This window comes from Ambystoma mexicanum, chromosome 9, assembly GCF_040938575.1.
Source record: "Ambystoma mexicanum isolate Mex_15411 chromosome 9, UKY_AmexF1_1, whole genome shotgun sequence".
Lineage (NCBI taxonomy): Eukaryota > Metazoa > Chordata > Amphibia > Caudata > Ambystomatidae > Ambystoma > Ambystoma mexicanum.
This window is the reverse complement of record NC_090931.1, coordinates 1,542,446,434-1,542,471,725: the sequence shown is the minus strand read 5'-3', so window position 1 is coordinate 1,542,471,725 and position 25,292 is coordinate 1,542,446,434. Positions and strand designations below refer to the sequence as shown.

Sequence of the window (25,292 nt, the reverse complement as noted above, 5' to 3'; positions counted from 1 at the left end):
ATGCACATGTCACCTTATTCTGAAAGGGGAACTGCCCATTTCAGTGGTTTCTGGACAACAGGGCATAATATTCCTCAAAGACCTTTATAGATTAAAAAAAAGATCTGGTTTGCAGAGCAGTTGGGGCAGGACAGACCACCTCAAGATGACCAATAAACATAGGGCCTCACTACAAAGTACTTCATGTACCATGCATGGTAAAACTATATGAGCAAGGAATGAGACTCGGACAAAAGGGAGTCATGGTTTTGGTCAAGTTTTGGTCAAAGGGCCTAATTCCGAGTGCGGCTGTAAGGGGTTAACGGCGCCAGTAAGGATGCCGGTGCCGTTAACCCCTTACCGCCACATTCCGAGGTCCCTTAGCGGGAGCCGCTAAAGGACCAGGGAGCTAATAACGGGCCTGTTATTAACGGGCCCGTTATTAGCTCCCTCCCCATTCCCATTGAGCCCTATGGGGGCTGGAATGGGATGGGTATTTTGAATGAGGAACTACTGGGTCCTGCAAGGTTGGAATGGCCCGGTAATTCCTCATTCAAGGAACCCGGATCAATTTTGGAGGCAGCCATGGCGCTAATAGCACCATGGCTACCTCCAAACTCGTAATGAGGCCCAAAGACTTTTATAAAAATAAAGGGGGTGGGGAAATGCTCACTGTCCCTGCTCTAAAAGGCGTTTTCCTACCTAAAACCAAAACTAAGGGTCTGTCAATGTCAGAATGTCCAAAGCAAAACCATCCCATGTCCAAACTACTATTCTGGCCCTCACATTCTAACAAGATTCGCTCTAACATGAAAAGGGTAAGGTCTTTGTCCTTGAGTGGTATATAAATGTTCAAAAAGAAAGCATGCGTAACTCCAACACACAAGTTCCAGAAAGATAGAATGATACCCTTCCCTTGGATTTCTCTTCACTCTGTTTTATATTAAAAAATATCAGTTCCTTGAGTTTCTCTTGATCAACAACACAAAAAATACACAAAACAACTTGGCTCTTTGTCTTTATCTTGTTAGGATACCTGGTGTACTCTCCCAACAGGTTTTCAATCCTCTTCTCTTGATCAGCACAGCCTTTTGCTAGTCATGATATATCTTTCTCAGGACCTCTTTAGGTGATGCATTTCCTATACACTCTACAGCTTGTCTACAAATGAACACATTTGCACCTACCTGGTATACTCTCCTGCCTATGTGTTTTCCTTGCAGCTTTAATTTGCCTGGTACACTCTCCTGCCAGAGCTTTTCTCATGTGGGCTCTGCACACCCTTCCAAACCTGATACTCTCTTATGTTTGCTTGATCTTATTTTCTATCTGCCTGATATACTATCCTGCCAGGGCTTTTCTTATGTGTGTATTGCACACACTCACAAACTTTTAAGTCTTACTTTTGCTACATCCTCCCTTTCAAAGAAATGCTCAGTTGCTCTCACTTTCGTGTGCTTCATTTGCTTCCTTCACAAGTATTCAGGTTTGGCATGGCTGCCAATACACCCTGGTGCGTCTGCATCCCTTGGGTGGACTCACCGGCTCTTGTTGCCGTACTCTTTCTCCCACGGCAAGCCAGAGGCAGTCATTTGTCATTTCTTTCTCGCCACCTCCGTTTTGTCAGCTTCTCTGCCTCGCGCAGTTCCTGCTGGGATCTTTCAGGCTTTGGTAAGACAAACGCTGCCTCTCAACACATGCAAATTCCCAGGAAACCTACGTCGGCTTCTGACGTGCCCGCAGCATTTTCTCTTGCAGTCATATTTACTTTTCCTGATCTCAGAGTCGGTTGGCACCACAGGACTCTATAGCCCCACGGTCTCGGTCCATACTCCTGCAACAGCATGCCTCAGTCAGGTGCTTTGCTTATTTCAATTTCCGGGCCACAGGTGAGCACTTGCAGCAACTAGAGCGCAGCTTGTGTTCTTGGCCTTCTTGGATCTGCATTACTTGGCTCATCTTCCTCCTCACTGTATTCTAGTAGTTAAGGGAATGGAAGTTCATGCTTGATGATTGCATGTAAAGTCTAGGTAAATGTTCTCAGCAATTTTTAAGGGCAAGTCAGATCTGGATAACCTGTAGCTAGAGTCTGAGAAGGTGTTTTCATGAATGTACATCAGATTTTGACAGCTTACATACAGGTCTTGTGAAAAGGTTTTCATCATCCTTCCTAGGTGAATGTGGGGAGGTATAACAATATGCCATTACAGCATTGGGCATGGATGGGGTATCCTCAAAAGAAGGGGGATACCATGACTCATCCAATGGTGCCATGATATTCTCACGGAGGCTGCCTCCCACCCCCATCATGTGATCCTCCCTCATACAGATGCCCCCAGGGTCAGGATGAGGTAGCGGCTGCCATCCACAGGCCACCTGGGGAGAGGTTATCGCCGGGAAAGGAGTGATGACACCATCTGATTCGTCGCAACAATTTACTGTGTCACAAAAAAAAAATAACATGTTACTCATTACTTTTACCTACTGCCCAGTTAGAGCTACATTCCGGGAGCAGTAAAGACTTCAGAAGTGAAACACCCCAGCCCAGGGCGGTCATAGAACTCCATTGTAGCAAGCAGTTGAGAGCTTGTATGAATCCGATGGTCTCTTCACGGATTCCCTGGTGGTGACCTTCTTCCATGTGGCCAGGGGACGGCAGCCGCTAACTGATCCTGACTCTCAGGGTGGTTATATGAGGGAGGATCACAGGCGAAGTGACAACTACCGGGGAGAGAGGATGATTCCATTGGATTAGACGAACAAGTTACTTCTTACCTTGTAACATTCTTTCGACGGGATGTTCCTCCGACGTATTCCTCATCTTAGATATCTCCTTCCAGCTCTGCTGGCCTCGGAAATTTTTTCTCTAGAGGGCGCTGCGCGTCGACGTCCTCCGAGTCGATGTCCCTCGACAGCCGCCGTATCGACGTCGATGTCATCCTGCCTATAAAGGCCGCGCGCAGCGTCCGTTGCTCAGTTCCGTTTTGTAGCCCACAATAATACTTTCTGGACTAACTAATCACCCTGAAGGAGCGTAAGCTGCAACAACAAGGGAAGTAGAACTGCGGAGATGGATGAGAGGGTCGTTGAGGAATACGTCGGAGGAACATACCGTCGAAAGAACGTTACAAGGTAAGAAGTAACTTGTTCTTCGAAGGGATTGTGTCCTCCGACGTATTCCTCATCTTAGATAGGCTCCCATAGCAGTATTCTATTATCGGAGGAAGGAGTACTGACTTCAGGCTGTCTTCTATTGATGAATAGAATGCAGTACAGCCCTTCCAAACCTAGTCTCTTGACTGGAGGAGGAATCCAAATTGTAAAAACGTGTAAAGGTATGGACAGACGACCATGTAGCGGCCGCACATATGTCTTTAACCGGCACGCCTCTTTTGAGGGCCGATGAAGCTGCAATACCTCTGGTCGAATGAGCCCTAAGGTTTTGAGGGGGCTCTTTCCCTGCCAGTTTATAACATTCCAGAATGGCTAAAATGATCCATCTGGAAATGGTCTGCTTAGTTATTGGTAACCCCAGCTTGTGACCTGCGTAACCTACAAACAGCTGGTCTGCCTGTCTTATCCTGGCTAATCTACTGATGTAAAAACTTAAAGCCCTCCTAGGGTCTAGCCTGTGTAACCTCTCTTCCTCTTTCCCCGGGTGAGGAGGAGGATAGAAAGATGGTAGGGTAATCTTCTGAGTGATATGGAATTCAGAAACCACCTTTGGGAGGAAATTAGGCTTCACTTGCAGGACAACTTTGTCTTTGTGAAATATTGTGTGAGGGGGTTTACAAGAAAGAGCTTGTAATTCGCTCACCCTTCTAGCAGATGTAAGTGCTATTAATAAAACAGTTTTAAGGGTAAGGAATCTTAACGAACAAGAATGGAGAGGTTCGAAAGGTGTACCCATCAGGAAAGTTAGTACTAAGTTTAAATCCCATAGGGGAATTTGGAATGGTCTTGGGGGATAAACATTGGTTAACCCCTTTAGAAACTGTATTACCAAGGGTAATTTGAAATAGGCTGGTTCTTCCGCAGTACGCTTAAAGATGGATAGCGCTGCGAGATAGCCCTTAATGGTGCCAACTTGAAGGCCTGAATTTGCCAAATGTAGTAGGAAGGACAAAACCATTGGTGTACCACATGAAAAAGGGTCGATATTCTGTTCTCTACACCAGCTGCAAAATCTGTTCCAACGGCAGCGGTATAAAGACTTTGTTGCTCGCCTCCTTGCCGAAAGCAACACCTCCATAACATCATCAGGGAGGTCCCAATCCTTGTACCTCAGCCTTTCAGAAGCCAAGCGTGAAGGTTGAGGGTTTTGATGTCTGGATGGAGACCCTGACCTCCCTTCTGTGAGAGTAGGTTCTCTCTGAGTGGAAGTCGAATTGGAGGGCAGATGGACAAGTCTAGAAGGTCCGGGTACCACGTTCTCCTGGCCCAATCCGGGGCAATTAGGATCATGGTTCTCCGGAATCTTCTCAACCTCCTGATCATTTGAGGAATGACAGGGACCAGTGGGAATGCGTACAGAAGCGGAAACTCCCAGTCCACTATGAACGCGCCTCCCAGAGCTCCTCTCGGGGGAAATTCCCTTGAGCAGAACAGGTCGCATTTCCTGTTTAGGCTGGTGGCGAACAGATCTACCTGAGGGGTTCCCCAAAGGGCGAAGATCTCTTGAAGGACTTCCTGAGCTAGCTCCCACTCGTGGGAGACTGTTCTGCCTGCACAGAGCGTCCACTGTCAAGTTCTTCTCTCCGGATAGGTGAACTGCTGATAGAGAGATTCCTTCTTGGATTGCCCAAAACCAGAGCTGCATCGCCTCTCTGCACAGGGGTAGTGATCCTACGCCTCCCCTTTTGTTGAGGTAATGCATGGCCACCGTGTTGTCCGTCATTATCAGGACGTTCTTCCCTTGTACAGTTGGCAGGAACGCCTTCAGCGCAAGTCTGATGGCTCTCAGCTCTAACAGGTTGATATGTAGTCTGGACTCCGATGGAGACCAACGACCGCTGATGGTCAAGTCGTTGGCGTGGGCTCCCCACCCCGTGAGTGAGGCATCCGGGACTACTGTTATCTCCGGCCAGGGTTGCCAAAACTGTTCTCCTTTCAGAATGTTCTCCTGACAGGCCCACCACTGAAGGTCTCGAGCCACCCTGCCGGGAACCTGAAGAAGATCTGTCATTCTCCCTGAGAATTGTGACCACTGAATCCTCAGTGCCCACTGGAGGGATCTCCTTCTCAGGCGAGCCTCTGGCACTAGGAAAATGCAGGATGCCATGAGGCCTAGCAACCTCAAAAAGTCGAAGGCTGGGAGAAGTTGGGCATGTTGGAACTTGGTAACCATCTGTAGAATATCTTGAGCCCTCACCTCTGGTGGCGAGGCTTTTCCCAGGGAAGTGTCCAGGATCGCTCCTATGAACTGGAGTCTCTGCGATGGTATCATTTGTGACTTCTTTAAATTGAGGGAGAAGCCCAGTCTGTGAAGGAAGTGGCACACGTGATTTAGCTGGATCTGAGCTTGTTCCGGAGAAACAGCCCTGATCAACCAATCTTCCAGTTAGGGGTAGACGTGAATCCCTTCCCTCCTTAGACTTGCAGCCACTACCGACATTAACTTGGTGAAAACCCTCGGGGCGGAGGTCTGCCCAAATGGCAGCACTCGAAATTGATAGTGAGAGTTGCCAATTGCGAACCTCAGGTATTTCCTGTGTTTGAGATGGATAGGCACATGGAAATAAGCGTCCTGAAGGTCCAGAGATACCAACCAGTCCTGGAACTGAAGGGCCTGGAGGATCTGAGAAAGTGACCATCTTGAATTTGTCTTTTCTGAGGAATTTATTCAATTCTCGCAAGTCCAAGATGGGTCTCAGTCCTCCGTCTTTCTTTGGAATGAGAAAGTAAGGGGAGTACCAGCCCTTGTTCCTCTCCGCTACAGGTACCGGTTCTATGGCACCTTTCTCTAGCAGGTCCCAAATTTCCTGCAAGAGGAGCGGATCTGGAGCTTTCTGAGAGCTGATCCCCGGTGGATGACTCTGAGGTATACGTAGGAAAGGCAGGCAGTAACCTTGGGCAACTGTCTCCAATGCCCAAGCATCTGACGTGATAACCTGCCATTCCGCCAGATTAACCTGCCTCCTACAGGTGTCCTGTGAGGGAAGTCCTCAGAGTGGTTTTGGGGCGGCTGATGCAGATGGTAAAGAGGTACCTGCTGTTGCTGCGGCTTTTGAATATCTACCCCGTCCACCTCGGGTAGTTCTTTGTCCCCTTTAAGCCGGTCGTCCTCTACCTCTTCCGAATGCGGAGTAGAAGCGAAAGGACTTGCCCCTCGCAGAGGTTCCTGTGGGACGAAAAGGAGTCTGACGGATTGCAGCTCCTAGGGATTTTGCTGCTGCTTTTGAAGTTTGCAGTTTCTCTAAACTGTCATCCGCCTTTTTCCCGAACAAAGAAGAGCCATCGAATGGCATGTTCATGTTCAAGAGTCTGGCTTGTACATCTGGAGCAAAACCAGACTTTCTCAACCAAGCGAATCTCCTGGTTGATGTACTTGCCGCCATTGCTCTGCTGATACGGTCAGCCGAATCAATGCCCGTCTGGAGGGATTCGCACATAGCGTCTTTACCGTCCTGTATAATATTCAGGAACGCATCCCTTTCTTCTCCCTCCGGGATGCAGTCAGCCGCTGTAGAAGCACACTCCCAAAGTGTATGGCTGAACATAGCAAGGGTGCAAGTAGCATTAACAGATTTTAACGCCATGCTACATGCTGAAAAGACTTTCTTTGCCATAGCATCATATTTTTTATCGTCCCTGTCCTGTGGGACTGTAGGATAAGCCGTCTTGACATCGGTAGAGGATGCTGCCTGTACCACCAGACTTTCTGGGGATGGGTGTTTAGACAAAAACTCTGGGTCTGTAGAAGATACCCTGTACTTTGTAGACAGTTTTTTATTTACTGCTGGTACTACATCTGGGGTTTCCCAGTTTGTCATGATCTTTCTCTGAAGAGCTTTATGAAAAGGCACCACAGGATCCTCCTGTGGGCCTTTGTCAAGAATATCCGTGAGGTCATTTTGTTGGAAAGATTGTGAAGGTGCAGACCACCCCATGAACTCTGTGATCCTGGCCATTAAGGCTCTATAGGGGGTTTCAGCATGCTCCCCCGGGTCTGGCTTAGCAAACTCCACCTCAGGGGAAGTGTCTAACCCACTTGCCTCATGTAAGGAATCATGAAGATCCTTTAACCTGCGCTCTTCAGAGGAAAATTCCTCTCTAATTGGGGTTACAGGTACCTGCAACTCAAATGTGTCTTGCTGTTCAGACAATTCACCCTCTTGCAAAATTGAGGACATAGTTCTCAATTGTTCTGAACTCATAAAGGGAGTAAATCCCATTTCCAAGGCAGAGGGTGCCGAACTTGTCATTATCGGCCTCGAAAACGTCGATGTCGTCGACGCCGAAGGCTTCGAGCATGGCGTCGAAAACAAAGGCGGAGGCCTCGAAGACCTCGACAGAATTGGAATTCTACTCGACAATCTCGAAGCCATCGACGTCGAGGACCTGGGGATAGTCACTGGGTGTGTCGTAACCGTGACTTTTCTTGGCGTCGACGCCAGTGTCGAAGCTGGCGTCGAGTCGACAGACCCGTGTGTCGAAGGTCCCTTCGACAAGGGCGTCGAAGACATAGACGTCGACGGAACCCTCGTCGACGGTGTCGACGGAACCTTCGAGGAAGGTTTGGAGGTCATAGTCCTACTCGAGGGTTCGAGACGCGCTCGAGAGGTTTCCTTCACCGGGTACTGCGACTCGTGGCGTTTTTGACCTTCGGTTCTTTCGACCAGAGCATCGCTCTCGGCAGTCTTCGAGGGGGTCGAGGCCGCTTTCTCGAAGACGCTCATCATATTTTTGCAGAATTCCTCCCATTCAGCCCGGGAACTATGTTTCGTGGGGCAAGGGATTCTTTTTGGCGAAACAGAGGAAGAGGAAGACGGAGAAGGGGATCTTCGACGTCTTCTCTTCGAGTGCTTCGATCTCGAGGAGTGATGAGACCCACTCCGAGACCTGGAGCGCGAATGGTGACGAGGAGACGAATGTCTCGTCGACGAAGAAGAAGCTTTAAAAGTTTTACCTTTCTCCAGCTTCCCCCTACGCTCCTTCAGGGCCTTAGCTGTCATGGACATAGAGTCCTCGCATTCCGAACAATGGTGTTCAGCTCCCAAACACCACAGACAAACTCTGTGAGGGTCAGTCAACGACATCTTTTTCCCACAATCTTGACATTTCTTGAAGCCGGATCGAGGAGTTGTCGGTTCCGACGAGGAAGCCATCGAGTACGGATCGAATGACTCGAGGTAAATAGGATTAATCTGACTAAGAACTGAGCAACGGTATTCCGAGGCACTGAGTAAGCGCGGAAAAACGGAACTGAGCAACGGACGCTGCGCGCGGCCTTTATAGGCAGGATGACGTCGATACGGCGGCTGTCGAGGGACATCGACGCGCAGCGCCCTCTAGAGAAAAAATTTTCCGAGGCCAGCAGAGCTGGAAGGAGATATCTAAGATGAGGAATACGTCGGAGGACACAATCCCTTCGAAGTGGTGTTCCTCCCTTTTTCCTACAAAAACCTATAACATTTCTGGGCTTGTAGTCACCCCACTATTCCCATGTATACTTCAAACATTCACAACACACATAAAAAAAAATCTTCTGTTTCTGACATTTCTTAATGTGTAGTTTTTGATCATCATCATTTTGGAAATCAATTGCATCTATGGAGTTCAGCTCCCATAAAGCCTCAAGTACTGAGACGAAGAACATGCAAACTAATCAATATCGAAAGATAAATGTGTAAACTAGTTTCATTAAAACTATATTGGTCCGGATATTTAAAAATGGCAACCACAGTATACAGCAAAGTAGCATGGGAGAGAACCGTGGAAGAGAAGTGTGCCGGTCAAGTGGCACAGCGAGTAGAGCACTCGCTTTGACATCGGTGCAGAGTCTGCTAACGCAGGTTCGAATCCCGGCGGGGCCAAACTCAACCTTTCATACTTCCAAGGTCGATAAATGAGCACCACACACCGTGGGTAATAATAAGCAGCACTCAGATACCCGAGGGTTCGTAGCGCTATATAAATGCCAAATTATGATTATTATTATTATTAGAAGATGGGCACATTCATGTGGCGGCTCACGAATGTGAGTTACAGACCCCGGTGTGGTGTGAAGAAAGGAGAGGCGCGACAAGCATACCTGGAGGACCGCGGGAACACCGGGAGGCACGGCAGAGCTCTTGGATGTTTGATCGAGGCAGGAAACAATGTTCTCAAATAGGAATCACAGAAGGAAGACAGCAAGTAAAAGCAGAGCTGCAGGAAACATTGATGAGATGCTCACATCGCGTAGGAAGCCAATTCAGGGAGGAAGCTTCCCCATGAAGGCACGCCATTAGTCTGAGACAACACAAGCTAACGGTGAGTGGGGACCCCCGGGCAAACCGACAAACAAGCAAGTGAACAAATTATGCGAGAGTGATAATTTGGACAATAAACAAAGGCAATTTTTCTGTTATGTGTGCTTTTGGCTGTGGCTGTGATGTAATTTGCACAATATAAATGCACAAGAAAGAGGCTTTGCAAAAAAAAAAGTCTGTTGGGATAGCTGCCCCTATACTAAGTAATACGGTAACTCGCTTTACCTGTGTGGAATACGGCTTTTTGTAAAAAGTTTGAGGGAGCCTCCTGTATACAAACTACAATTACTTGCTGTGTCTGTGTGTAAAAATCCTGGTCCCTCTTAATGAGTTGCAGCCATGGACCTGAGCTTCCCCACGCTTGGGAGAAATTACACGCAACATGTAACTCACACAAGCAGCTGCTCGCAGCCATCACGTGACTCGAGTAGCCAGTCACAAATCACAACTCGATGCCGCTTGTCCTTTCCCTGCTCTGCGGCTCCGTGAAGAGGGCGTGCGTTTATTCGGTAAGCCTGCGCTACAGTGATTACAAACTGTGGGAGCATTTAACAGCTTTGTGCCTGCCCGCAGTATTTACTGTCCTAATGAAGGGATGTGTTATGTTTCCCTGACGCCGTTAGGATTCTCAATTGTCTCAGAGTTTCCTGACATCGCTAATGGCAGCCAGCGTGAAATAAACATGGTGTTACAAAGCCACTTATTTTCACTGGTGCAAAAAACATCCCGCCGCTCGCACTGCAGTACTTGGCATTCAAGCAGAGCAATTGCGGTTTTGAAAAGATCTTGCATTTTTCTGGTACGCCTGTGTCCCAGTTATCACAAATCACGGGAGTATGCAATAGTTATGTGGCTTGTTCATTGTTTTTTTCCTTTAGTGTTATAACTGATACATGCTGTGTGCTTTTTTTTTTATAACCGTTTATTGAGTTTGAACAACACAACATAAAGAAACGAACATGAATGAGACATGAATCATCGGCATACATAGGATGAAGGCAATATGGCAATGATAACAGCTAGCATGGGCCCACGAGGTCGAGGACCGTAAGACATCAATAGGACAAGGCAGTGAATCAATGCTAGCAGTGCTACTGGTGTACCCCCACCCGCAGGTCTCAGTGAGCATCCAACCATTTACCCCATACTTTTTCAAATTTACGGGGGCAGCCCCGTGCATTATAGATCCGGCGCTCTGAGGCTGCGCACCTGTCCAACTCGTTACTCCAACGTTCAGGCTTTTGCCTGCTCCCAACGCAATTGCCAGAAACATTTTTCCATATTTAGACAGGTCTACTTCACCTCCAATGGCTAAGAGTACCATCTTGGGATCTCTAGGGATTGGTGTCGCCAGAGCGGCTGAGATTGTGTTAACACAGTCTCCCCAGAAGGCCTGTGCCACCCGACATTCCCATATCATATGATAGAAGGTGGCGGGTACATTTTTGCATCGAACGCATGTCCCGTCTTCTATTCCACCCCATCTGGCCATTACGGCGCGTGAGTGGTATGAGCAATGGAGGATCCTCAACTGTATTAGTCTAAGCTTGGATTCTATACCAATTTCTCTGGGGGACATTAATGCTAACACCGTTTCTTCAGGTTCCAGGAGACCTACATCCCTTTCCCACTTTGCCATGAGCCCGTCGAGCTGTGCAGCCCCGAACGATTTAAGGGCCTGATGGAGAGTGGAGGTGACCTTAGAAGAGATGTGTTGCGGGAGAATATTGGTCTCAATGGGAGAGCAGGGGGGTATGATCGTCGTGTCAGGGAATTGGGTGCGGATGGCGTGGGTCAGTTGCGCATACCGAAACCGGTCCATGGGTGCCAGGTCGAATTGTTCTCGCATAGTCTCAAAACCCAGGAGGCGACCCCCTTGTATCACATGTGCTAGTGTGTATATTCCCTTTGCTTGCCAGTGACCAAAGGAGCCCATTTTCACTATTTCCGGGAGGAGCGCATTGTGCCATATGGGTTGTATCAGTGTTGGCTGTCCTTTCCAGCCGATTAGTTTGTGTGCGTTCCGCCAGGCGCGACGGATGTGGTGGGCCATTTTGGGCAGCGCCGGGAGTTGATCGTGGGTGGCGTAGAGGATTTGCAGCGGTGTTAACGGGGCCATGGTCTCCAGCTCAATACGGGTGTGTGGTAGTGTGGGGTCTGTGGGCATCCAGTCATTCACTACTCCCATCTGTGTGGCCAGGTAATAGGTGCGTATGCAGGGTAAACCGATGCCTCCCTCCCATACTGACCTCAGGAGCGTGTCAAGGGCGATATTGGATTGTGCCCCCCCCATAGCAGTGTGCGCAGGTTCTTGTCAATAAGTGCGAAGGTTTCTCGGGGGATGGGGAATGGGGCATTCTGGAGGACATACAACAGTCTGGGGAGGGTCATCATTTTGAATAGCGCGGCTCGGCCCATTAACGATAGGGGAAGTGATTGCCAATGGGGGGTGTCTCTGTTAAACCGCTCAATTACTGGTTGTAGGTTAAGTCGGAGGAACCCATCGAGCGTCGGGTCAAGCCGTATACCCAGGTATCTAAATTCCCTGATAGAGACATGGTTTGGGCAGGTCTCCGGGATCGCAGATTCGCCACCCTGAATCGGGAAGAAGATGGTTTTGGCATTGTTAACCTTTAGGCCCGCAAAGTGCTGATATTCCCTGAGAATGAGGGAGACAGCCGGGCACGAGATGCTCGGGTTACTGAGGTATATGAGCAGGTTATCCGCATAGAGCGAAAGGCGTTCTTCTCCCCCGCCCGGCCAACCGAAACCGGTCCAGTTGGTGTTAGCTCTAAGCTCAATCGCTAGCGGTTCGATGGCCAGCAGGAAGAGGAGTGGGGATAGTGGGCATCCCTGTCTCGTGCCCCGACCCAAGGGAAATGATCTGGAGGACCTGCCGTTCACCCTCACCGTGGCCTCCGGGGATGCGTATAGGAGTTTTACCCATGATATAAATTTCTGCCCCAGGTTCATCCTAGCCATGATCTCCCACAGGGCATCCAACCCCACAGAGTCAAACGCCTTTTCGAAGTCCACCGCCAGGAGGGAAAGTGGGGCTGGTATTTCCTTTGCTCTGGACAGCGCCAATTGGACTCTGCGTAGGTTCATTCGAGTTGATTTATTGGGCATGAAACCACATTGGTCTGGGTGGACGAGGGTCTCAATCACCTGCAGTAGTCTGTTTGCGAGTGTTCTGGGGAGGACCTTCGCTTCACCATTGATCAGGGATATCGGACGATAGGAGGCGCATTCCTCCGGGGGTTTCCCAGGCTTGTGTAGGACTACTATGCATGCCTTCCTGAGGTCTGGGGGGGAGTGCTCCTAGTTCTCTGCTGCGTAGGAACATGCAATGCATGTGGGTAGGGAGCATGCCACCGAGGCATTTCCATGTCTCTGTCGGGAATCCGTTGGGGCCCGGAGTTTTCCCGGGTTGGAGCTGTGCCAGTGCCTCTTGCACCTCGGTGTCGGTGATGTCAGCATTCAGGAGATCTGATTGGTGCAGTGGGAGTATCGGGATCTCGATTCTGTCGAGGTAACGTGAGGGTTCAACTGGCGGGTTCCCGGTGGGTGGGGTATAGAGATTTTGGTAGTAGGCAGCAAATGCCTCGACAATGTCAGAGTTTTCTGTCAACAGTGTTCCATCTGGAGATCTGATGGCCCTTACGTGTCCCCTGCTTTGTTCGCGTCTCTCCAACCAGGCCAGAGTCTTGTTAGCTTTGTCGCCCCGTTCATATATTTGGCTCCGGACTAATTGGTGAGCAGTTCGTGCATTATCTAGAGATAAGTTACTAAGGGCGTCTTGCGCCGTGAGCATCGCCTCCTTTGCTTCTTGGGTGCTGTGTATTAGGATTTGTCGTTCACACTCCAAGACGCGTGCTTCTGCTTCTCTGACCTTCTGGACTTCTGGAAACCGCAGAGATAGCCTCCCCCCAGAGGACTGTCTTGTACCGCTCCCAGATCGAGAAGTCCACAGAGCCCTCGTTGAGTTCGAAATATTCCGTTGTCTTCTTTTCCAGCTCCTCGGCAATTTCAGGGAGACGCAGATGGTATGCATTTAGGCGCCAATTACGATCCGGCCGGCGGGAGGAGTTTTTAACGGTTAGAAGGAGCGGAGAGTGGTCCGAAATTCCTCTCGCGAGGAATTCAGCGTTGCAAAACCTGTGGGTTATCTTGCGGGGGATGAAGGCATAATCAATCCTGGAGAACGATTTGTGGACACCCGAATAAAAGGAAAAACCTGCCTCATCACTATGAAGTGAGCGCCATGTGTCCGTCAGTCCCAAGGCCTCAGCGAACGCGGCGAGCGGTGTGGAGGTGGGGCGTGTTCCGGATCTCCTATGGGTTCTATCAACTGCGATGTCCATAACTTCAATAAAGTCCCCCCCAATCACCCACATATCAGCCTCTTCTTCCAGGAGCAGACTCTGTAGTTTGGAAAGTAGTTCTTTCATCAGCGTGGGGGGGTATAGATTGCTGCCAGGCCCCATTTCTCGCCCCAGATGTTGGCCAGCAACAATACATAGCGGCCCCGGGGGTCTGTCCTGATCTTCCTAACTTGGAGAAGAACACGCTTGTGAAGGAGTATCATCGTGCCCCTAGCACCTTTCGTGAATCCGGCATGGTAAGTATGCGAGTAGTTGGATCTTTTGAAAAAGTTGGTGTTTGTGCCCATCAAGTGGGAGCACCTGTCACCCAAACATTAAACTTATAACTTGGTGAACTTAAACTTCCTCTGGATGACCCGAACTAGGGTGGTAACTTCTGTGGGGTCACCCGGACTGCGCACGAAACTGCGGTGCCTAGATGGCGGCGGCCGCAATAGTGTAATTTCCGTGGTATCCCGTGGCAAGTTCAGTTCTGTGATGCCCAGACCTCATCCGTTCCCTGTGGTGTTTTTGGTGGGACGCTGCGGCGATTCGGTTTCCGGGTCTATCTGAGTGAGGGATGGCGGGCTCTGGTCCCCATTGAGGATCTGTGTTTCGAGCCAATCCCATGCTTCTTTGGGGTTGTGAAATAAGTGGGTCGTGCCCTCGTGATGGGCCTTGAGCATCGCCGGGAAGAAGAGAGCGAACTTGATTGACAAGGAGTGAAGTTTCTTCTCGACAGAGTCGAACGACTGGCAGGCCTTTTGGACCTCTTTGGTATAGTCCGGGTAAAACCCCACTTTGTAGCCATTGTATGTGATTGGACCGGAGGCCTGTGCCATCTGCAGGATAGCATCTCGGTCCCTATAGTTGAGGAGGCGTGCAATTATAGTTCTGGGCGGGGCGCCTGGGGCTGGTCGCCCGGTGGGTACCCTATGTTTTCTTTCAATAGAGAAGAATTTCGACAGTTTCTTGGGAGCGAAACTGTGAGTCAGCCAGTCTTCTAGGAAAAGTTTGACAGTGGGGCCTTCCTCTTTCTCCGGGATTCCAAGAATCCTGAGGTTATTGCGACATGCCCTGCCCTCACTGTCTTCGTCTCGGCATTCAAGTTGGTTGACTTTTTGGGCAATCATGGTAAATTGTTGTTCCAACTGGCGGACGTTATCTTCTGTATCCGACACCCTTTGTTCCGCTTCTCCGACCCTGGACGATAGGTTGCGGAGATCTTGGCGTAGGAGAGATCCTTCCGTGGAAACTACGCCTATTTTGAGTTCCAGCGATGTTCTCGAGTCCCCAATTGCCTTCATTAAGTCATTCAAGGAGAGTTGGGGGTCCTGCGTTTCATCCCTGTTGGCTCCTTCTGCCAGGTTGTGTGTCTCCTGGCGAGAGGGGGCCTCCACTGTGTAAAGGTCCATTTTACTCTGCAGGGTCTCCCGCTTGGCCTTGTCCTTGCCCATGGCAGAGTCGGTAATTTGCGTGAGGATTTGGGCCCGGGTGGACCGTGTGGATGCCCCTCAGGGATTGTCGTGGGCCGTTGATTGTAGGGTAGCGGCACAATCTCCCAGCGGTAATGGTACCCAGGACCCCTGATCTGGGACGGCCCAGTAGAGTTTGGGGTGTACCTCAGTGCGTGACCCCACCAGGAGTTATTCCCCCTTTGTGGAGTGTATGTCCAGTGGTTTATGCCTGTGGGGCTATGAGCCCTGCATCAAGGGCCTTCGCTCCCCCAACAATCGTGCACCAAAGATGGCCAGTCCTCTGGGCCTTGGAGCAATTTCAGTGTAGGGGTGAGGCTGCAGGCGTTGACACCAGCACCGGGTGCTTATAGAGGTGGGAGGGGGAGAGCGCCTTCAGTCCCCCGCCGCTCAATACTGTAGTTATCGTGGGGTGTGCTGCCTCCATCGTGCGGTTCACCGTTCCGCAATTCCCTAGATTAGTGGGGGGCGGGGGACGGGGAGAGAGGTTGCCCGTACCTTGTTGTTGCTGTTGGGGGAGCGCGGCGCCGCGTTGCCTGTGTCCACGCTGCAGCTCAGCCCCAGGTGCTGCAGTCTCGCTGACGGAGGGGGGGGGGGCAGGGAGGATGAGGGCGGAGGGGTTCCAGCTCTGTGCCTCGTCCCGGTTCGTGTAGCCAGCAGCGCAGGCAGGTGTTCATCCCCAGGGGATGGGAAGCACGCTCAGCGCTCGTGGACCAGCTCCTCCGTGGGCAGATCTGCTACGTTGCAGGGGAACGTGGGAGGGGTGCACCACCCTCCCAGCGGGGGACACTATCCACTTGTTTGCAGGGTTGGCGGGGGGAGGCTGCACGTACCTTGCGATGTCGTTGGGGGGGCGGGGAGCAGCGCCGCACTGCCCCCAGCCTTCTCTCCTTCCCTGCTGTGTCCCAGCCCCAAGCCTTGCAGTCTCGTTGATCGGGAGGGGGGGGTCCTGTTCTCGTTCCGCTGCAAGGGCGCCCCGTGTTGCGGGTGTCTGGCCGTCCCTCGCCAGGGGATCAGGTCGCAGTAGCTGCAGGCCCGGGAAGTCGGCTGCGGTCGTACCACGATCCGGGGCCGCTTCTGGCTGCCTTTTCTGAATTCCAGCTGGGAGGGGGGGGGGGGATGCCCCCCCCCTGCGGTGGTCCGTTGGCGTGATATCGCCGGCTGCAGTCCAAGGATCGCCTGTTCCCCGGGGCCCCAAGGCCACAGCCGCTCGAGGGAGGAGGGGCGAAGCAGCCGCTCACGTCCGCCCAGCAATGGCGGCAAGGCTCGCGCTGACGGACTCCGGTACGTTACTCGTGGTCCCGGGTCCGATTCTGCGCCAGGTTGCAGGAGTCGTTGCCTGGGTAGGTCCGCTGCCTCTGCGTTGTCCGGGGTCGGGTGTAATCCGACAATTACGGGGGTTTGACAGGATATATTATCGCGGCCGCCGGGAGCCGATGCAGTTAGCTCCTCATGCACAGCTCGCGCATGCCTGCTGTGTGCTTCTTGATGACCCCATTAGGACTTCTACTGCATCTGTAGCCTCCTGATACTGTGCATGGGAGACAGCGCGCAAACTCAGTGTGTGACTGAGCCATCTCCTCTGAATTAGGGCACCCACTGCAGTATCCTGCCTTTTGAGTAGGGTAAGCATAACTTTTTTGATATGTGCTACCCCTCCACTCTCACTTATCCATTCCCTTTTGTTTCGGAGAGCACAGCCTTTGAAATAGGAGGTTTGTCAGACCAATGTGGACTAGGAGTATGTGGAGAAAAACATTCATGTGAAACATATTTCATCTCTTCCGTACAGGAGTCTTGTACACCAGTGACAGGAGACTAAACCCCCTTTTGTTTAAACATGTGTGAATAAGTGCAAAATACACGTGGTCTCTGGTGGTAGTTGGCACACCCCGATGTTGGGACCAATATGTAACTTGCCTCTACATTATAAAAGTAAGTGCTGAAACATGCTGCCACATTATGTGGATAGTGTTGTGTAATTGAATATACGCTGTATTTAAAGTTAAAGCTTGGGTCCTTAAGTTCTTGACAGACAAGGGTTTCATTAGAATGTACGAAGATTCATCCTGTTTTATGATATACTGTTTGTCAGATAAACCGCAAATGTATCAAGTTAATGATTTGACATGCAGAAATAATGACAAGCTTGATGAAATGTAGCTTTTGTCCCTTTGTTTCTTCCCTTGTTCCCCCCCTTCCCTACCTTCCCTTTTCCCTTACCTTATGTATGTTGGGTTGTGAGGTCTAGGGTTGCGACTCACCTAGCCTTTTTCACAAGTAAAATGTGACATGTGATCTTTTGAAAGTTTATGTTAAGAACAGAAATGACATTGGCCTTGTTTAGAATACTAGATTGGAGAAGTATTCGTAGAGTCTGTGCTACTACTGAGCCTTGAATTAAATGAAAGAGCTAAACTGAGAATAGCTCGCTTACGTTGCCTTGATGCTATATTGTTTGTTGTAGTGACGTCTTACATTCATGTCATGTTTTGTCTGTGTAATATGGTTTTAATATTGGTATTGTGATTGCGTTGACACACACACTCTGTCATGTTTATTAATGTCTGCTGAATTTTCTTGAACCCGTGTAATGAATCAGGCCTGTAACTTATATGTGGTATGTGTTTTATCCATTTCTTGTAGAAAGTGGTCATGCTGATCAACTATGGGGTATAAAGTCTTTGTTGACCTTTTGAAGGAATCGTGTCCTGAAGATGGCCTAAGAAAAGAGAGATCTAAGACACTAGAGATAGTGTCCTAAACAAAAAAATGGCCGAAACATGTCAACATCTATCTGAAATACCCTCATGATTTAACTATGGGATTTATATACAAACAAAAGCACTTTGTGTTGTTTGCACCCCCTTGTTCCATGAGTAAATTTGTACCTTGGTTGTTATATGGAAATACTTTTAACAAATTTTGTATCGTGTAATGTTTTATGTAAGGCATTTGTTGCCCCCCTTTTTTATCCACAATATTAAAAAGTGAATTTATTTTTTCTAAGCTTGTGCCTGTACTGGGTTCATGATGTCCTTTAGTAGTAAGATGGGTTGTGTTTAGTTTGTAACTAAGCGTCACATCGACACATTAGGGCAACGGAAAAAGGGGTAATCAGACTCACCTTCTGTTTTTCTCATTTCACTGAAAGACCATAACTTTCACGAGTCTTCAAGAATATGAAAAGTAAGACCTGGAAATCAAAGCTGAAGAATCCTGCATTGCTACCGGGGCTCTCCCACGACGATAGTTAAGGCGGGAGAATAGTTTGCTGCCGTGTTACTTTTCTTGGCTCCAACAACAAAACCGCACCAGTGATGCGAGTAGAGCCGATGAGTTGGGGAGACTGATACCAGACCGGTCGGTGTGGAAGCTAAGGTTGCAAGCAGCAACCTTGTATAGAGAAAACTGAAGAGACCAGTGTATGAAGCATATGTGGCAAGCAACGCAAATACAATTAAAACAGGAAGATCAACCAAATATTTTATAGAAATTGGCAATGTGGTCTGTGTCATTTCATTAGAAACAGTAATCACAGTTTTGTGAAATGCACATTTTATTCATATAATGCAAAACAACCTGATGCATGTCGCTTTTCAATAATGAAACAAAAGTATAGTTCGATTTCTCGAGTTCTAGGTGCTGTGGAGCATACAGTGCCTTACAAATCAAATTCAATGCATAAATAAACCTGCCACACAGGCCAACATTTTAATTGTACACAGCGCCTTGATGTGAAAACACTACAGCCAACTCAAGTTGTCCAATGTCACAGGTGAGAAGTCCATCCAGGACACATTTTCTTTACATTTTCATACCGATAGGTCTGAACATATAGAGGAATAAGCATACTGTACAAGTACAAGATCGCAAAAGGAAATCTAGAGCTCTTCTTCACAGCCACCATAAAGAGCAAGTAGCGGTGGTCGGTCATATTTGGCCTGGCCAGTGCAAGCGCCGATGCTTAACCCCTGCGCACTCTTCTCCGACCTCCTCCCCTCACTGCAACACAACTCGCACTCTGGAACGGTGACGCTCTTAGTGTCAGGAGGTGTGCGCCTCTTTCTATAGTAAAGACCTGACATGAGGTGTCCCAATGAGGTATATAGGATGTGAACTGAGCACTAGCCTATATCCCATCAACTCACTCAAAATCACAGTCTCTGGGTCATAGCAACCAGCTTCCTTCTTGCCTCATGTCAACCATCTTGTTGATGCAGATATTGTCACCCTCTGGCTGCGGGTCATCTCCCTGGGGTCCTTCAGGCGAGTGCACACCAGCCAGTGAGTGTTTCATTCTCCCCTTTGCTTTTTGTGGATGGCCTTCTCAGCAGGAACCCCGGCCAGGTTATTGCTTTTTGATGGAGCAGCCAGTATTTTATTCCCTTGCCAGGGTTGTTGCAAGACCGTGTTATTGTCAGCCTCTGGCTGTGGGTCACCAGGAGAGTGTACACCTGCCATGGATTGCATCTTTCTCCCCTTTGCTTTGGGGATGGCCTTCTCAGCAAGTATCCTGGCCAGAATGTTGCCATCTGATTTAGCAGCCAGTGTTTTATTCCCTTGCAAGGGTTGTTGCTAGACTGCATTATTGTCATTCCCTCGTTGCAGGTCACCAGGCAAGTGCACACTTGCCAGTGAGGGTTTCTTTTCCCCCCTTTTCCTCTGGGATTCCCTTGCCAGCCGGTATCCCCCAGCCAGAGTATGACTATTTGATTTACCAGCAAGCATTTTTCTGCCCTAGCCAGGGTTGTTGTTCCATCATATTAATGTCACATATTAGTATAGATTTGCCCTCATGGGCTTGAGACCTCAGCAGGCTCAGACTTCCTTCTTCTGGTCCCCGGTTTGAGATATATTCCTAAGTTTACATCTGGCAACATGTCGTCCTTTTCCTCTAGGCACAGCAAGGGTCGAAGGTACAGGCCTCAGCAACGTGTGGTTTTCTTGATTCCTGGTGGTTTGGTTCTCATCAATAGCGGAGTCCGAGCCCGCAGCAGGCTAAGGTTTCTCTCCCTTTCTAGCTCAAGTGACACCTTTCTCCACCTTGGACAGTCGTCCTGACTGTCATTTATGATTCTCTCCTGGGTAGTGATACAAATGGCAGTGGGCAGCCTTTTCCAGTGAGGCTAGAGAGCTGAGCCCGCTAAGTGATACCCTCGCTCTCGGGAGGATAGTTTAGGGGCAACACACTTGCCTTGGAAGCAAGACAACACGGAGCAACACAGGTTCCATCCCCGGCTCCGCGCTTAGAAACCTCTGGGTATTAAGTGCGTTATAAATAACCAATCAATCCCTAGGCGTAGAGGTAAGCGGGACCTCACCGGAAGAGACTCCCTGCTTGGGGACAAAGACTCCCTTTCCGGTGAGTAATTCCCTAACCAACCCACCTATAGCCCATCACTAATAAAACCTACCAGAAGAAAACATGAAGAACACGCTATTTGTTATTGCCACACCGAACCTCGGAGTGAACCTGAAAATGAATACGTATGTGGTACTGAGACAAAGAAAACCACTCAGCAATACAGAGTACAGGTAGAACAAAGAAGAAGGACTCTGACGATCTGCCGGGGAAGTCCCACGCCAGCACCTTTAATCTGAGAGGCGGAGAGCTGGAGAAGAAAGAAGCCCAGGAGTTTCAAATAAGCTGTGGGACAGAAGCTGAAGGAATCGGAGGACGCACAGCATCCGATGCTGGGAGGAATCTGGAGTACGAATCCTAGTGTGTGGCACTCAGGAAACTTTAAGGCGAGAGAAGCCGAAGTAGAGGCAAAGTATCCGAAGAGCGACCGCGTAAGAAGTGGTGGCGTGACCGAACTCTGGTGGACTTGGAACTCCATCAACGACGCATACACCAATTACCTGAAGGCACCATGGGGCATGCCGAGCGAAAGAGAAGCAAAGTGCCAAGAAGCCAACCTGACATTCAACAAAGAGGGTCCTGTCCTGGCCAAAGTCCCAGTGACGTTGTCCCAGAGAAACAAAGATAATGGGGAGAGCGGGAGACCAGTGTGATAACGACTGCTACGTTCATACTTGTCCAGTAGAGAACAAGTGTTGGAAGTGCATAAGAAGATTGAGAATCATTACTTGAATGCTCCTACTCGTCCCAGTCAGAGTAAACAAAGAAAGGGAGGAATATAATTGGAACACTCACACTTGTCCCAGGCAAGACAAGTGACAAAAGTCAATAGAGAGGAGAATCATTTTGAAAGAATCTCATTTGTTCCAGTCAAGAGAAGGACTGGAGCTTGAGTTAAGAGAAAGTCTAGGTTTGGCTAACAAAGAAGGAACAGAATTATCCCAGGGAAAAGGGGGATGAAAATAAATAAGATCAAAAGAGAGAAGATCAAAAAGTAAAGAGAACCAGTGAGTAAAAGAAGCAGTTGAAAGGAACCCAGTAGGTGACCTTTTCCTGACCCCTAAAATACTTTCCCCAAATATTCTAGGTGGGGTATCGTTTTAGATTATAAAATCCAATCCTAGAATATTTGGTTAAAGTGTTTACTTTGGGTGCATTTTTAAGTAAATGATGCCCCCCTGGTGGCCATTTCCTGGGCGACCATCACTGGACAGCATTTTTGTTCTGTAGGGACAAGCCGCAATATAAGGAAAGTTAGGGGTTTTCACTTTTCTTTTAATGGGAATAACCATAGATGATCAGAGTCCGCGTCCTTCTTCTGACTCACCATAGTATTTATAGGGCATGTAATACAATGGGATCTCTCTCTCTTCTCCCTTTCTCTCTCCATCCAGCCCTCCCTTCCTCCCTTCCTCCCTTCCTTCCTCCCTTCCTTCCTTCCTTCCTTCCTTCCTCCGCCAATCCCCTAACCTTGTGACTTGGAACAGATACGGAAATAGCCCTTCGAAAAAACATTTGGCAAGCACTGCTTGGGCCTTACAAGAATAATGAAAGGTACAAGTACAATTAACACATGGCACCTGTGCTTTGGAGGAGCACACACAAGAGATTGAACACTACTATACGCGAAACCCCAAGTTATATGGAACTCTTCAGCTGCACACATGCTCAGCCTGACACCTACCACTTATTGACCACCCCAAACCAACAGGGCCTTCCTCAACAAAATCACTGACATTATGACATCAGCATCCATAAAACAACTAAATCCTTCCAGTAAGATTCCATCACTAAAGGGACTGCCAGCACTCGAAACGATAGACATCAGGCCACTTGTCAAACAGCCAAACCCATCCTGTTACACTTCGTATCTCACCGTGTCAGGGCCCTAAAGGGAAAATACTTCAGGAAGGGGAAAGTTGTACATAAGGTTGGGGGATGTTTTTCCCTTTCACTATGTTTTTCTGTGTAGTTGTGTGTATGTTATGTAAATATGTTTATAGGACTTATTAAGCGCAACAGTCGCCCAAGGGCATCTTGGCACTGAAAGATCAAAAGTAGTCAGCAAAAACAGGATCAAATCTGATTTAGAAAAGAAGAGTCTTCAGGGAGCGATGATTATCCCTCGCGCAAAGGGAGACTGGGAGAGAGTTCCAGGCCTTTGTTGCAGCAAAGGAGAATGCTCAACCACCTATCTGGGAATATTTTATCCGGGGGACCTGAATCGTTAGCAAACATTAAGAGCCAAGTGCTCTGGAGGAGACATAGGCACGGAATTCTTCCTAGAGCTATTCAGCCCCCGGTTTGTAGAAAGCTCTATGGACAATACACAGAGATTTGAACACCACACGCTTACCAACAGAGAGACAGTATAGCTGATGTAGGAGGGGAGTCATACGAGGACCAAAAAGGGGCTGGAACACAGCTCTTGCAGCCATATACTGCAAGATCTGGAGTCGACAAATCAAATAGGCAGGTTGAGGCAGATGGAGGGTGTTACAGTAGTCAATACTGCTCATGACAACGACAGCAGCGTGGAATTGAGAGGGAATAAATGACAGGACGTTACGGAGGGGTCTTAATTTGTGTGAATTTGTGTGAATTGTGAGTAAACTAGGTTTTAACTAGGTACAGAAGTTGTATCAGCACACTGGGATAGTCCCTTTCCAAGATGGAGAGGCTATTCTAAGAAGTGGATTGCCCGAGTGCTGAAAAGGTTGCTTGGAGTTCTAAACTGCCTTTCATTCAAGACATCAACAGAGAAGGTCACAGTAGCCACGAGCTCCAGAAAATGTAAGATAAATCACATTTATTTGCAGAAGGGAAGTCACAGTGGAAGAGTTTCTTCAACAACCCAATAGCTAAGTGCATTCATGTAATCTAGAGAATATATATATATATATTAGACTTAAGGTCTTGAATAAAGCAGACAAAGTAAGTACTTGTAAATAGTTTAATGTAAATAAGTAGCAGTTATTTTCAATACAGAAACGTTTGATGGAGATTCCGGCCGCTTGCTCATCCTCCGAAATTGACACCACAGAAAGTGAAAGCGAACAACCTACACAAAAATTGAATTTTTTTAGAAGAGATGCAGCTGTTGGGGATGGATGTACGGAACAGCAACAAAAAACCAAGAGGCAGAGGTCGGGGAAAATCAACGGTGCAAAGAGGAGGAAGAAAACGAGGAGGGGCAACAGGCTCGGAAATCGGAGACAAGGACCAGTCAGCACGGAAGACCCGCTCTGGAACCAAGAACTTATAAAAACAACTATGGAGCAACAAGACATGTCTATAATTAACCTCTCCTCTCACACACTTTCCACAGACCATCAAAAAGTGTTACGACTTGGCCTCAATTTTTGCCCTACCAGTTATTATAACTATGCCGAGACGCGCATAGACTTTGACAAATACATGCGCAAAGTCCGGCTTAAAAAGTTTTTCGCCATGAATCCGCCCAAACCAACGGCTCAAGAAATATCAGGGGGATACACTCCAGTCACCATTGAGGATATGCCAACATTCGGCAATTTAATTAGCCTGGGATCAGATTGCATACTGTCTGAGGACAACAGTGATATAGACTGGGATTCCATGAATATACGCACAGATTGGCCAGTGACCAGTCTATTAAGATGCAAATCCAGGTTTAATCCAATGTTTAATCCAGGACGACATATTGAGGCATTCCAGGATCTAGTGATAAACGATCTGAAGAGGCTCAGGCAGACCAAACGGAACCATAAAGGAAATCTCACTCATCATGAACAAAATGTTCTGAAAGATCTTAGTACCTTATCTGACTGCATTATCAAACCTTCAGACAAGGGTACGAACATTGTTGTGATGAACCGTGTCGATTACATCAAGGAGGCCTCAAGACAATTGAATGATCATTCCTGCTATGCCAAATTGGAAAAAAATCCTACTGCAGGTGTGACCATGAAACTTTTTGACTTGTTGAATACATATAGGGAAAAGGGGCTATTAGAGGATGACATGTGTAAATTCTTGAATCCGAGTTTCCCTGTCATGCCTACAATTTACTTTTTGCCTAAAATACATAAGAGCACGAGGAAACCCCCAGGACGTCCCATTGTAACACTCTGCGGGGCACTATATGAGAATACCTCCAAATTTGTAGACGAGACTCTGATGTCTTTTGTGACCACTCTACCATCGTATTTGAGAGACACCAAAGATTTTCTGAACAAAATAGATGGTATCACTTGGGAATCCACATATTTACTCACTACCTTAGATGTAGTATCCCTATACACCTCCATTAGACACACAGATGGTCTACGAGCGTGTGAATATTTCCTTCATACTAGGTCCATGAACTTTTTGTCACACAGTGGTATATTAGATATGATCCATCTCTGTCTGACAAACAATTGTTTTCTATTCAACAGAGAATTCTATGTGCAGCTTCAGGGCACAGCCATGGGGACCACATTTGCCCTTTCCTATGCCAATTTGTTTATGGGATGGTGGGAAAAGTTTGTTGTTTGGGGCACAGAGAATAATGTGTATACAGCCAAAATAATACTCTGGTTGCGGTACATAGATGATTTATTCATCATCTGGGATGGCACAAGCTCAGAGTGGTTAGAATTTGTCGAGAAGTTGA

The 25,292-nt window shown here is 48.4% G+C and overlaps 1 protein-coding gene across 3 annotated transcripts in view; it reads right to left on the bottom strand.

Moving 5' to 3' along the window:
- Positions 1-25,292, bottom strand: part of LOC138489483 (zinc finger protein 2-like) — a 230,756-nt gene that overhangs the window by 151,449 nt on the left and 54,015 nt on the right. The window lies entirely within an intron of this gene.